This window comes from Pyrus communis, chromosome 6 (assembly GCF_041283825.1).
Source record: "Pyrus communis isolate YQ-2024b chromosome 6, ASM4128382v1, whole genome shotgun sequence".
In the NCBI taxonomy this organism is placed as follows: domain Eukaryota; kingdom Viridiplantae; phylum Streptophyta; class Magnoliopsida; order Rosales; family Rosaceae; genus Pyrus; species Pyrus communis.
Window position 1 is genome coordinate 4,024,799 of NC_142570.1, and position 15,363 is coordinate 4,040,161.

A 15,363-nucleotide genomic window follows, 5' to 3' on the forward strand; every position below is an offset into this window, starting at 1 on the left:
CATTTGATTTGATACATATTGTTAATATTAGTAAATTATTTTTATTTTGATACGTTTTATTTTGTACACATTGTATATTGGTACGTTTATATTATTCTCAATCCTATTTTCTCTTAACGTACTAAAAAAAAAACTTATTTCGGTACATTTGATTTTGGGGGATTTAAAAATATTTTAAACTATTTTGGAAAGAAAATATCTTAAATCGTAGATAATTATTGCTAAAATATCTTAAATATCTAACGGAGGAGAGTGTAATCAAAATGCTAGATTATAGGAAATTTGTTACAATATAATGTGCATATAGCACCAAAATTATGACAAAAAAACGCTTAATCAAATCACTAAGGGTGCGTTTGTTGCATCGGACTATTTCGGACTGGACTAACTTTCGGGACTAAGCTAGACTGTCTTGGCTTGGACTAAGCTGGATAAGAATAATGAAGTGTTTGATGTACTATCGGACTAAATCACGGACTAAAATATTTTACTATTATTAATACACTTTTTTATCTTAAAAAAAAAATAAACAAATTACACCTATTTTTATTTGACTCTCTCTCCCCTGTCTCTTTTTTTCTTTGTTCATTTGCTCTTGTTCTTCACACCCAGATTTGCTAAACTCAAACCAGAAAAAATAAAACCCATATCTTCTCTTCTTTTCATTTACTTTCTCTTGAATTCAAACCCATATTTATCTTCTTTTAATTTACTTTTCTCTTCAAATCAAACCCATAAAAATCCCCAATTTTTTTTTTCAATTTGCAGAGGCTTCGTCGATCATCGGATATGCAAATCGACGAACTTGAGCTCCATTTGGTCCAAAGGGTCGAGCGTTGGCTCCTCCCTGGAACTGAAAACAACCCATTTCTTGAGCCTTAGAGGGAAATTTTGGGTTGTGCAAGAAAGTGAAGGAAGAAGACGAGTGCGAGTGAGAAAGAAAGGGGTAGTGTTGGTGGTGAGGGAGAAAGAGAAACCGTCCATTTCTAGAAAGAGAAGGGAACAGCCAAGCTCATCAGACAAAGATCTAGGTTCTGGGCTTTGGGTTCTCCGCGATTCGAAACGAGCAGACGAAGAACTGGCAATTCTGGGTTCTCCACGATTTGAAACAAGATGACTTGATTCTGGATTCTAGATTCTCTGCAGTTCTGGGTTGGTGGGTGTAGGTGATGTTGGCGAAGCGAGCAGGCGAGGCCTTAGCAATCCCATGGTATTTGGGGGGTCTCACTAAGACCTCCTAGTGACGGATATAGTCCACGCGAGTCCGGCTTTATCCCATTAAACTTAGTTCGTGTAAGTAACAAACACAGGACTGCACTAATGTGTAGTCCAATCCAGTCCAGTGAGGGTTAAGGATCTTTTGATATAGGCGCTTCAGTTTTGAATTTTCTAGATCAAACATCCATGCCTTTTAATAAGCAATATTATCTACACTATGCTATGAGGGTAGGGGAGTAGGCTAAACCTCACAACGGGCTATCAATAATATGGTTCAAATTCGTCTTTGGCTAACTCTTTTTAATACAATTGCAATATTTGAATTCTTGAGGGACAATTTATGGTATTTGAATGCTTCACCATTTTAGGTGCTCCCTTTGTATATAGATAATGGACGTTTGCACTGTGGTTACACAGTTCTACGTGGTATAGGTTTGCCTCAGTATATCAAATTCTGTAGTCTCTGCCATACCATTGAAATCTCTACTCCAACTCTAGAAATTTTGACCTACAAAGAAGCATAAAAAATAAAATTGATAAGTCCGTTTCATAATGACCTTAATTAATTGTTTTAGTACATTTTTTGAAGATTAAAATAAAGGATTGGACGATATTAGCTTCTCGGATGATTATTTTAGTACCTGAGCATGCACCGAGTGGAAAACTTTATCGCCTACAGTGGAAAAGCTAGCGCTGACAACTTCAGCTCCTTGTTCCTAAAGAACACGGATGACTTCATAAAACATGAAGTTCTTATTCAACCCACTAATCAGCATAACTTCTATGCACGAACCCGATTCTCGTAATACAAGAACTGGTAATCTTGATCCCGTCATTACAGCATTTTCGGCAGCAATAGCACCAATGTCAGAATTAGAACTGCCTAATTGTGACCTCATTGCTTTCTCCTTCCGCTCCTTCAAATTCTCTATTCTCTCTCTCAGTTGCTTTATATAGGATGCTGTAGTATCAAGCTGATTTTGCATTGACACGGTATCCTGATAAATGGGAGAAAGGCATATTGCAATTAATAAAGCCGATAATGAAATTTGATTTTTATTGAAATATATTTAGTTAAGGAGTAGCGTTCTCTTGTCCTAAATGTTTGATATGTTACGTTACTAGATTATTGAATGGGTTCTTTAGATATAGGCCCTTGAAACTCCTATTTTTCAAACACAAATTCACTTAATTTTAAATATTCAAATAAAACCCAAATTTCAAATAGACTGCCATGTAGACAAATATATAACCAACTATTACAACACATTTACAATTTATGCACAAAATCCTAATTTAGTCAATAAATGTTATTACTCATCCTAATTATGATGAGCAATTAAATCCATATGGATATTTTACCTTTCTTGTATCGTAAACATTAGTAACATATATAAATTAATTTACTGTATTAAAAAAAATAGACATATCTTGTACAGAAAAAAATACGGTAAATTACATAAAACTACCTCAACTATGGGTCGAACTAGAGTCTCATACCTAATGTTTTAAAAATGACAATGTCATAACTCATCTTAAAAATTTGTTACAATGTCATACATCTGTCAGTTTGTCTGTTAATTTTTCTGTTAAATGCTGACGTGGTCTGAAACAGAACCCACTCTCTAGCTAAGTAGATAAAAATATTAATTAAATATTAATAAATTTAAGATAAATTATTTTAATATTTTTATTTAAAAACATGTGGAACCCACCCTATAATTCTCTCCCTTTCTCCCCTTTTTCCTAATCCGTTCCAACTCTCCCTTTCTCCCCCATACCTTCGCATAAACCCTAGGCTCATCTCACCCACCGCTGCCAAATCCATGGACCCAAAAGCCGTGAAATTGGAGCTGGTCCTGATTCTCGACTATGGCTCCCAATACACCTACCTCATCACCCGTCGAATTTGATCCATTTCCGTCTTCTGCTTCTGCATCTCCGACACAAGCCCTTCAAATCCATCATCGACCTCAACCCCCACGTCGTAATCTTCTCTGGTGGGCCCCACTTAGTCCACACCCTAGACACCCCGAGCTTCCCGGCCGAGTTCACCGACTGGGTTGAAGCCAGCGGCGTGTTCGATCTCGCCGTTTGCTACGGGCTTTAGTTGATTGTGCAGAGGCTCGGTGGCTGCAATCGAGAGCCCAGCCATGAGGTTCTATGGGTTGCAGACTTGCAGCACCACCCAGAGGTAATTGGGTTTGGTTTGAATTTTTGGTTTAATTGGATCAGGAAAAAGGGAAGAAAGTGAGAGGATTATAGGGGTGGATTCCACATGTTTTTAAATAAAAATATTAAAATAATTTATTTTTATTTATTAATATTTTTATCCATCTGGCTGGGAAATAGATCATGTCTCAAGCTACGTCAACATTTAACAGAAAAATTAACAAACTGATAGAGATATGACATTGTAACAAATTTGTAAGATAAGGTATAACATTATCATTTTTAACACATGAGATATGAGATTGTAGTTCGACCCATAGTTGAGATAATTTTATGTAATTTATCCAAAAAGATAATATTGTTTGAATCATGTAATTACCTACATATAAATTAATTTACCTACTTATAAAATATTAAATTAATTTACCTACTTATAAAATATTATACCAATTTACCTGCATTTAAATTAATTTACCAACTTATAAATTAATTTACCTACATTTAAATTAATTTACCTATTCCCAAAAAAAAAAATAGTGATATTGGATAATATGTGAACGTTGTGGGTTTGTGCTTGTAGGCAATTAAAAAAACTTGAAATCTAATGCACATAAATCATGCAAGTAAATTAGACCATTTTGTAAGTAAATTAGACCCTTTAAATTTTGATTTGATGGAATAGGTAAATTAGACTATATTGTAGGTAAAAATTGCGTGGAACATGTAGCTTTTGTTTTGTGCATTAGGGATTGGAGTATATATGCAATAGCGGAAGTTGTTTTAGGTTAATTTATTGTTGTAAGATCTCACATCGTCCAGGAGTGAGGATCCTGTAAGCCTTATATGTATATTCTCATTTCTACCTAGCACGAGGCCTTTTGGGAACTCACTAACTTTGAGTTCCATCGGAACTCCGAAGTTGAGCGAGTTCGCGTGAGAGCAATTTTAGGATGGGTGACCCACTAGGAAGTTCTGCTCACGTGAGTTCCCAAAAGCAAAACCGTGAGGATGTGGTTGGGGCCCAAAACGGACAATATCGTGCTACGGTGGAGTCGAACTCAGGATGTGGTGGGAGCTCGGGCCAGGATGTGACAATTGTTGTGTTGGTAGGTAAATTAACTTGTATATTTAACTCACAAAATCATGACATTAGTATTATTATTTTTCAATCAGCACCTTATAACAATTTGAAAATTAATACATTGAATATACAATAAAATATTTTGTAAAATAAATATAATTAATTAAATGGATATAACGTGAAATATTTTGTAAAATAAATATAATTAATTAAATGGATACAACGAGTAATTGATCCAAAAACTCAATCCAAGTATTAATATGGGTAGTTGAGGCATTTAGAAAACACGCAATTTGAAAAGTCAAACTTAATTAAAGAATTTGCTTGGTTGGAGCCTACTCAATAGGCTTTAGACCAACTCTAACCCTGACCTATAACCTATTTTTCCCCTTCTAGTCTCTCTCTCTCTCTCTCTCTCTCTCTCTCCCCCCCCCCCCCCCCCAAAAAAAAAAATCCAACCCAACCCAAGTTTAAAATTGAACCTAAAACCTAAAACAAAGACAGAAATAGCCCAGGATTTAGCCCAGAAAATGGTGTGGGCACCACCAGCAGGACCCCACCCACGTGGGCATGTCCTCCAGGATTTATTGAATCTAACGGCTGAGATCAAATATAATGGTAAAAAAAAGATCTAACGACCCAAATTTAAATCTAACGGGTAAAATAATTGAAAAATTATATAACTCAAAATTCACCCAAATTTAGTGATTTTTCAATATTTATCGGAATCTAAATATTTATAGGTTAAAATGTTCATAAAACTAAATTAGGATGGTGTACATAATTTTTTTTAATTTACTTAAAAGAAAAAATTATCCTAAATTTATTCTTTAATAATCTCAGGCTAAAAAATTTAGGCCATAAAACCATCTCCAATGGTTGGGCTAAAAGCCAAATATTTTAGCCCGGAAAATTTAGCTTTTAACCTAGAAACAGTTTTTTTACTCCAACCGTTTTGGCCTAAAATTTTAACTCAGGATTATTAAAGAATGAACTTAGGCTTTTTTTTTCTTAAATTAATTTTATGACCATTTTAATCTAAAAAAATTTAAATTTCGATAAATATTGAAAAATCACTAAAATTTCCACAAAGCAAGCCTTCAACTTTTATCAATCTTTCAACCCTGGGCTAACTTTCAATTCACCAACCGTTCAACAATTTGGAAATGGAAAGAAATGGTAGAAAGATAAATTGGAAGAATTGTAAGAGAAAATTGAGTTTTGTATGGATGTTTGAACAAATACATAGGTATTTATAGAGTTTGGGGTGAATTTTGAGTTAAATAATTTTTTTTAATTATTTTAGCCGTTGGATTTAAATTTGGGCCGTTAGATCTTTTTTTTACCGTTAGATTTGATTATATTCGATATCAGCCGTTGGATTCAATGTATTTTAAAATAACATATTCTAAAAAAATTAAATTTGAATATGGACCGTTGGATCAACCAACGGTCCTTCCCAGCCATAGGATCAAAATTATAGTCGTTGGGTTTTTGTGGATGGCCGACACATACCTGACAGCAGGATCCACCCCTGTCGGGAATGTGAAATCCCGTTCCCGGATTTCACTGTTATAATCTACGTATTTGTATTATTGAGATTTTATATTATTTTTGAGAAATTATATTAATTTATTTGAAATTAGATTTCAATTAAACTAGGTATGAAGGGTGAAGTTTGGAAAATTATTATTTACTCGTTGACCTTTTGAGGTCACAAGTAACGTTTTCGAATAGGTCTCGAAGCCACGAGCGCATAGGCGAAAGCCGTTTGCGAGTCCGAATTATAACGGTATAGTTACAGACGTTTGAAGTTGTGAAACTATAGATTGTGGAAATTATTATAATTTCCATTTAGGAGTATAAGTGGGCAAAACCCTTTTTGGGATGGGGGGACCGGCATTTTAAGAGGAAAAAGGGGGGAAAAGAAAAGAAAGGAAGAAAGAGATCTCCCTTTCCTGTCCGTACACCCGCGCCCCACCCCAAGCAAATTCCGGCGATTTTCACCATCTTTTCCGTTGAACCACCACCATTAACTACCTGCAATCTCTTCCACTACCTCCCTTCTACCTTTCTCGCCTAGGATTGAAAGGTTTTGGGTCCAAAACCATGTAAAAATCATGTGGGTGACCCATGGAGTTTTGACGGCGATTCCGCCGTTCCGGTGAGTTTCACCACCCACCACCATCCTTAGTCAACTCCCCTTGGACCCAGGATCAAGACCCAATAGGTTGTAGGGGCGTTGGGATACCGAGGAAGTCGAATTGAAGAGCACCCATCTTTGGGTTCTGGCGGTTCGTGGCCAGTTTGGGGTGTTTTCCGACCAAATTGGCCTTGGTCACATGTATAAAGTTTACTCTACTTGTTAAGATCTTCATTCTTGTGAAATTTGAGAATTTTTGGGAAAAATCGAATTTTCTGATATGTAACATTTGATCATCTAGACCTAGAAGGGAATTCTAGTTGAAATAACAACCTTGTTAATTTTGTGCTTATTTCAGTGTGTTTGGTTGGGGTTTAAGAGTTTAGTTTGTTTATGAGTATTTATATTCAAATCAATGGTAAACGAACCAACTTCTCTTATATATGTATATATGTGTGTCTATATATATATATATATATATATATATATGTATATAATTGCGGCTTATACTTGTCGAAAAGGGGTAGTGGCAAAAGTGAGGAGGTAGTGTTTTGAAAAACCATTAACTTTAGGGTGGTTATTAAACGATAAAGAAAGAAGGTTACGAAACATAGGCATAGAACCTTACGATGTTGATTGCATAGTTGAGAAATATTATGCATGTTTACTAGTATGAAAATGTGAATTGGTTTTATAATGTGATTTCTATTGAAATGTGAATGTTACATACTTATAACCTATGCTTATTAAATAGGATTTGGCTTGTGTACTGATGATGTTAGTGATATATGTGTTTAATTATCTTTTTAATAATGTGATTGATAATTATGATGAATGTTATGACAATTATGGGAATTAAATATTGTTTGATAATTATTTGGATATGCTTGCCAACTGAATACCTATTTGAACTTGGCACTATTACATAGCATGAGATGGGGATGGAAGTCAGAAGATGAGTTAGGTACTTTATTAGATTTTTAGTGGAAATAGTAATTGAGGGAATTCCTTGTGTTGTGCGCCATCTGACTAGATGCTGGTTGATATGTGGAATTGATAGCATGTATGCGTAACATTGTGTTCAATGTGTTATGATGAGATTTCACCACGTGGAGGTGGTACATGGATGGTCCTGCTTGGTATACCCACGATAGGGGACCATACGCATTCTAGAGGTGATGATGATTGATTGTACTTGGTACATTTTGTAGGTGATCATATTTGGTTTAGTTCCGTTGAGTGATGGTCCGGAACCCGAGTTATTGTTTTTCGTGGAGTGGCCTAAAATCCCATTATTTAGAGAAGTAAGCTTGGCCTAACTAAGTCACTCTAGCCTTAGTTTTTATATATATTTGTGTCAATGGTTTCGAGTCTTATGAATTGAGTTAGAAAATATGTTAGACGTCCGGGTGACTCCTTCGGGAGTTTTCATGATTCGATTATGATTTCATAAGGTATGAATTTAAAAGATATGGGAATGATTGTTATTACTTTGATTAAATTAATTAATTAGTGCGGCTAGAGAATGGTTTTGTGTGTCGTCGGTTCTTAAATATGATGTATGTTGTGAATTGCGATATCATGATGATACATAATGATTTATATGTTGGATGGGTGAGAAATCATGTTTTCATGGGGGTTGCTTATGTAGCCTGAGTCCAGGAATTACATGTTATCAGGTTATAATAAATGTTTGAGGAATGCTTTGTTTTCTTTCTGAACTTATTGGGATAAATGTCTAATTTTGTGTTAATGAACTACGAATGGCTTGATCCCTATTTGAGGGTACGTAGGCAGTCTAACGAGAATGTTAGATGCAGCCTTAAGGTAAACGAAAATTTCCTTGAGATTTGATTCTCGAATTGTGATTTGCCATATTTATGAGACGGGATATGTGAGATTACGAGTATTTGAGTGACGTCACATGTCGATCCTGGACGTATGTCGGGATCGAGGCGTGACAGGGAAACCTTTGCAAGCGCACCGCGTGGGGCACATTGGAGCGAGTCCACTCGCATGGGAAGGGAATTTGGGGGGGGGGTATTTGGCCCAGCTTTAGCATTGGGCATTTAGCCCAAAGTTTTAGCGTGGGTTGGAGAGTGTTTGGGGGGGGGGGAGAATTTGGGGGAAAATTTAGAATTTAGCCCACCATTGGAGATGGTCTAAGGGTTTGAGCTTCTAGTTTAAAACCTAAATTTTCTGGGTTAAAAATTTTAGGTTTTAGGCTAAGGGTTGAAGATGGTCTTAGTCAAGAAAACTAGAGAATATGGGTTTTAGTTAAGGAAAATATAGTTTGAAAGGGGGTAAAGGATCCTCGTCGGAACTTTTTCCTGGGGATCATAGGGTCGTAACCATTCATCGTACATTCTGTGGTCAATTTTCGTTAGGTACTATTTATATTTAATTTTAAAATTTAAATTTTGAAATGATTTCTGACCGCACGATGTACGACGAATGGTCGCGATCACAAGATGCCTAGGATCCCTAAGAAAAGGATTTGGCGATGATCATTTTCCTTCAAATGGTAATGTCAAATTTAAACTTGAAACTCACAAACTAACATGTCCTAAATGATATAGGGAAATTTTATTCGAACCCATGTTTTGTATCACTACTCCCAACTTACTTTCTACGCATAAATTCTTGGTGATTTTTCTATCATTATCTTTTTACACCTAATATTAATTCCTAAATTATCCTCACTTATGAAAACCCAATCCAATATAATTTCTGTTTACACCCCAACAAAATCAATTATTCAAAAAATAAAAAACTAAGAAGCAGTCCCTCCATTGATGGTCCCTCTAGAACAATATGAAGAAAACCAAAAATAGGGTAAAACTATTGAGAGAACGACGGAAATCGAAAGCTCCAATATTCGTATATTGCACCAGATCTATCAATTATATAGAGAGCTAAAGTATATTTATACAACTGAATCTAAGTAAGTTGGACTAGGAATATGAATTGGACTTACTTAACTAATACATACGTTCTGGAAAGAAAAAAACCTAATACATACATGTTGCTTCTGCTCTCTCTCTCTGACACACACAATTCATTTCCTTGAAACTAATCTTGTCACAATACACAATCTTCATTTTCATTTCCGTCCCGTTTATGGTTTTGCCTTTATATATATTAATTAACTGTTTCTGATCTCTACCTCCTTTTACAATAACCAAACCCTAATTTGTAACCAAAATTACAGAGACTAAAATACACAATTTATATCTAAAATTTAAGCTAGGTGTAGAGATAAAAAGAAAAGGGGTTCTAATGAAATTTCCCAATGATCTATATGTACCTTGGAGTTGGTGGTTTTGAAGTGTTGGGGAGGGACAAGTGAAGCAAGCTTGAAGCAGAGACTTTTCATTTGAATTCTTCTGTTTCTCTCCACTGTCTTCCTGTCCGGTTTGGAAGAAGACTCACTGCTACACTTCATCCTCTCTCTCTCTCTCTCTATAAAGAAACAAAGCTCACAAAACCCAAAATCCAAGCAAGCATGAAAAGCAAGAAATAGAGAGCAATTTAATGGAGAGGGTTTGGAAAGGAGGAGGAGCTTGACTGAAACTTTTACGCTGATATATAGTTGAAGCTTCGTGCCCAGCCGAAATGAGTGCAGGCGAAATAAGCAAAAAACGGGGGCCCGCCCTAGCATATATTCATGTGAAGCCGTTGGATTGTTTGCTGAATCTTGACCTTATGATCTGTTTGCATCTCTTAGAAACCCTCGCTTTCACCGTCTACTTTTCATGTTATACACATTTTTAAAATACCTGTCTCTGTTCAAGTTCATATTGGAAACAACTTTGGATTTTGCATTCACAAACAAAATACATTAGATTATTGTATTTTGCTTCCAAATTATGTTTTTGATTGTCTTTTCTAACACCGTAGCTTAGAAATTGGGTTATTTTATCAATAAATTAAACAAACGAAGTGGCAATCAATAAAAAAAAAAAGTGATTGGAGAGATAGGTAATTCACCCATTAATATGTTATGTAGTAAAGCCCATAAAGCTGGGAGCAAACAAATTTTATAACTTTGGAGAGGTTATTACTGAAATAGGTGTAGTTTAAAAATATTTTTTACTAACTTAGTTATTCCTTCATGAAAGTTGGATATTCTAAATAGAACTTCGTAGGTACCCAAGTATTTTATTTCTTACACATATGTACTTTATTTACTTGTACTCTGAGGAGTTGTTCTTTAATGCCCAATGCCCCATTGTGTATATAAAGGGTGTTGAATACATTTCATTTTTTCTCTATCAAATCAGTCATGTCCACCCAAGGTCAATATGAAAATCAGTTAACTGAAATTGTTAGCGTTGATTGTGCAAAAAAGAAAGCATCAAACCCCAACTGGAAGCAAAAATTATAGCTATGTGGATGTGTGTTTCCTTAGATAGAATCAAGAAAAATTATATCTTATTACAATATGGAGTTTATTTCTATACATAACTAGTCCCAACTTAGGACCATAATTTGTTATGACTTGAGGTTATTTCTTATATATTATTACTTTAGAGAGGTTTTAATGTACATTTGTTGCTGCCATATTCTAAAAGTTGATGTTTTGGACTTTTCAAATTGTTCAAAATTAACGTAGTTTTAGTTTTGCGTTACAATTTTAGGCCCATAATATATAGATTCGAAGAAAACTACAAAATTTACAAGACTCCTTGCTTAAAAGAAAGGATTTACCAAATAACTTTCAAGGTTAATAAAAAATTGAAAACAAAATGATTATAGGCTCTAAATTTCTATACTATAAGAAGGGAACTTAAATGGAGAGCAAAATACGCATTTCTCTAGCCAATTTTATTAAGCCCATATTCTGCAAACCTTGTTTTTGATTATCAATTCATGCAAAAAGTTTTAATTTTGTTATGATCGAGAAGTTAGTTTTGTTATGATCTAGAAGTGGTCTTGTTATGATCTAGAAGTTGGTTTTGTTATGATCCCACTCAATTTCAATTTGGACGACATATTATATGTGGTGTTATATGATTAGTTTAACATTCACATATATCAGTTTCAACTCCACTAGAAATAAAATATTTAAGATTGACTTCCTCAACAAGCTTGGTTTAAAAATATATATTCTGACTTACCTTTCAAATGACGAAGTGCAATGATGAAATTAGTGTCTTAAATAACATTGAGTTTAGTTACTGTCAACGATCATACTTCGGGGAGGATGCTTTTGCGGGGACAGGTTAGAGATCGTTTCTATCCACTACAAAGTTTCTAGTCACTCTCCTCCTCCTTTGCATTCTGCTTACCTCTCCCCGCAAAAGCATCCTTCCCAAAGTACGATCCTTGACAGTGGATGCATAAGGGTCAAGTGTCAATGAACAATCATTATCCTTAAGAAATTGATAAGCAGACAAAAGATTATGTGCCATAGAAGGAACATGAAGAATATTCCGCAGCTTAAAAGAATGATGAGGAGTATGTAGAGAAGAAGAACCAACATTATGAATGGACAAACCTTTACCATTTCCAATATACACTTTGTCCTCTCCAGTGTAGGAAGTGGGAGAAGAGATATTTGCAACATCATTGGTGATGTGAGATGTTGAGCCGGAATCAATTAACCAAGGCTGAGATGATTTAGCAGAGTGATGCACACACATTGCAGCAAGTTTAGCCGGAGGAATACGACCACAGATATCCGGATTCATACGATTGAAACAGTCAATAGCCTCATGACTGGTAGAACCACAAATTTGACAAGGGACTTTGAAGGTGGAAGAACCTTGGTGATTTCGCGAGCCTTGATAAGTCTGATTGCCACGATTTGAAGTGAAGTTGCCACGATGAGGTTGAAAATTGCGATTGCCCCGATTAGAAAAGAAGTGACCCCGAGGAGACTTACCACGATTGGAGTTGTATCGAGAGGCAGATTGAAGAGGTGAAGACTGAGTAGCAAAGGCATAAGGAGTAGGAAGTAGAGGAGGCTGAGATTGCACCGAGAAAGCCTGAAATGGTTCAACGGCAAAGGTTGAGGTGACAGTCTTCCATCGAGCCATAGAAAGTTCCTTGGTAAGTAAGAGGCCGTGGAGCTCATCAAGAGACGTAGAAGACAAGCGAAGCATGATAGAGTCAATGAATGACTCAAACTCATCAGGCAAACCATGTAAAGTAGCAGCAATAAGATCACGATCGGAGACGGAAGCACCCGCAACATGTAATGAATCTGCAATTTCCTTGATTTGCTGAAGATATACAGAGATAGAATTGGAGCCTTTCTGAACCGATTGAAGGCGTGAGTGCAACTGATGAATGTTAGCCTCTGAAACACCATTGAAATGTTGTTCAAGCTTCACCCAAAGCTCGCGAGAGGACGAAACCTCAACCGTGAACGGAATTATCTCTTCAAAAAGTGTGGAATTTAACCAGATCAGGAGATTTTGATCTTTTTCATACCATTCCTCAAAAGCAGGATTCAGCGAACGATCAGGCAAGAGAGGCAGTGGACAAATCTCAAATCCATCAATTACGCCCAGAAGCTTGTAGCGCCTAAAAATGGGAGTAAACAACGCTCACCATGGAAGATAGTTGGAGCTTTTCAGTTTAATTGGCACCATACTTCCAATGTTGTGAATCGTAAGAGCAGTATAAGAAGTCAGGGAAAGGGGATTAGAAGAAAAATTAGGGTTTTGAATCGGAGAAGACGATCCAATCGGAGGCGATTCAGAAGGAGAAGCCATGACCCAAACAAGAACAAATCAACGAACAAAAGTGAGATCGGAGAAGAAAAAAAAAAAACTGAAGAATCAAAGTTGAAACAACAAGAAACGATCAAGAGAAGATCGATCAAAGCGCAAGGTGGAAACGATGCTGTGAAGCGAAATGGCGAGATACCATAAAGAAAAGTAAAACTTCTTCTACAAGATTGTATTTCATTGAATGAATAAACAATTATATGGATGTAAATATATATAGCCTTTGGCTCTTTACATTTATACCCTTAACTGCCTTAACTAAACTTTAACCATTCTAACTAATCACAACAAATAACAAAACTAACCACATTTAGTTTTTACCAAACTATTTTTCATTAACAGAAATGGATGACTTATCATCTTCCTCAAAATTTCGTCTTTAATCTCATTTGCGGAGCTAGAGGAGGAGCTCAAGGCTTGCCGGTGGATGGGTACTTCGTTACTTATGATAGCTGGGGGAATAAAGAAGAGGTATGATTTCTCAGACACATTTGAATTGATATGTTTTTACAAATGAATTCCTAGTCTTTGTCAGACACATCGATTTCTCAGTCCTTGTCAGTAAGACATTCTTCTTTGAATTGTTAGGTAGTTGTCTCTAAATCTGGGCTAGGATATTTATTTTCTTTTATTGAATCATACTTTATTCCAGTAGAATGAAGTTTTATCTGGTCATAGAACTGACATTTTGAATAACAAATGAGTGATGCTATTTGGATTCCTAATAAACCTAAAGACATTGAATGTGCTTGCAGAGGCTTTCGAAAAGATTGATAATACTTTAGTGATTGCGAGCTTTGGGGCTGATTGTTCAAGCTTGTTATGTTCTGAGCTATCGAAGCAGAGGCAGTGAATCTGAGGGAAATAGCAGCTGTGGGAAAGGGCCTTAAGACCTTAATTTAATCCTCTGGAATTTATTTATACTCCACTGGAACATGTATTACAAAATGGCTGCAAGCTTTGTTTTCTTAAGGATTTTTTTTGCTATTGAAAAAAAAAAAAAAAAAAAAAAAAAACCAAACCGAAAAAAACCAAAATTTTTTTTAACCGAACCGAAATTTCAGTTCGGTTTTGATTTTGGTAAAAAACCGAACTGTTTTAAACCGAACCCAGCCCTAGCACTAAGTGACATCACTGTTTAGATGTTAGAGATACTTAGATTTAGCCGACCAAATTCTATTTTTTAAATTTTATTTAGACGTTTGGTTTTTAAAGTTTTTAGGCCAATTTTTTTTATTGAATTGTGAGTGCAAAAAGGACGATAATATTAAAAAAAAATTGACTGATATTTTAAACGTATCAATGTATTAAAAAAAAAAATGAATTGTGAATTAGTCGGGGCTTAGAGACATCGCTCCATCCAGTTCACCTGAGAATGGGTACAGTCCATATCCAATTTATTAACAACTGCGTCCACCGCGTTTAAACTTGAGCCATGTAGACTTTTAAACGGGTTGAATATTGTCTGAAAAACACCTTAAACTAATTCCCGACAGTTTCAACATCGTATTTGGAAAATCAAATTTCGGTTACGACCATATTGAATGTGTTATCAAAATTGTACCAGCTGCCCGTGTCAAACTGAGAGTTTCTAGACATTCGTGCTCTTCAATCTCCCAATCTCCCAATCTCCCTTCAACCTATCTTCAACCAAATACGTAGGTATTATAAATTGATGGCTTTTTAGCTAAAATGATCATTAAAATTGATATAACTCCTTACATTGGTTTCTGAGATTTGAATTCGATAGAAGTGGTCCCTAAGTTTGTCCACCATTAATCATTTTGGTCATTTCATGAAAATTTTCCATTAATAAGGACCAAAATGATAAAATACTCTCAATTTTTTGTCAATTATTTTGGCTCATTGTTTATTAAATTGAGGGTATTTTTATCATTTTCATCATTTTGATCTTTATTTAACAAAAAATTTCATGGAATGACCAAAATGATTGATGATTGACAAACTCAGAGACCACTTATATTGATTTCAAATATTAGAGACCAAAGTGA

General features: G+C 35.4%; 1 long non-coding RNA gene and 1 pseudogene across 2 annotated transcripts; one reads left to right on the forward strand and one right to left on the reverse strand.

Moving 5' to 3' along the window:
- Positions 1-1,435: 1,435 nt before the first annotated feature.
- LOC137711738 (transcription factor bHLH162-like) lies at positions 1,436-10,423 on the reverse strand (annotated as a pseudogene). Its single transcript, XR_015963388.1, has 3 exons — positions 9,922-10,423; positions 1,860-2,216; positions 1,436-1,726 (listed from the first exon to the last, which is right to left on the reverse strand). The product of XR_015963388.1 is annotated as a transcription factor bHLH162-like (transcript).
- A 188-nt stretch (positions 10,424-10,611) lies between these two features.
- LOC148696130 (uncharacterized) lies at positions 10,612-14,323 on the forward strand. Its single transcript, XR_015963389.1, has 2 exons — positions 10,612-13,822; positions 14,107-14,323. It is a non-coding gene; the product is annotated as an uncharacterized LOC148696130 (long non-coding RNA).
- The last annotated feature ends 1,040 nt before the right edge of the window (positions 14,324-15,363 follow it).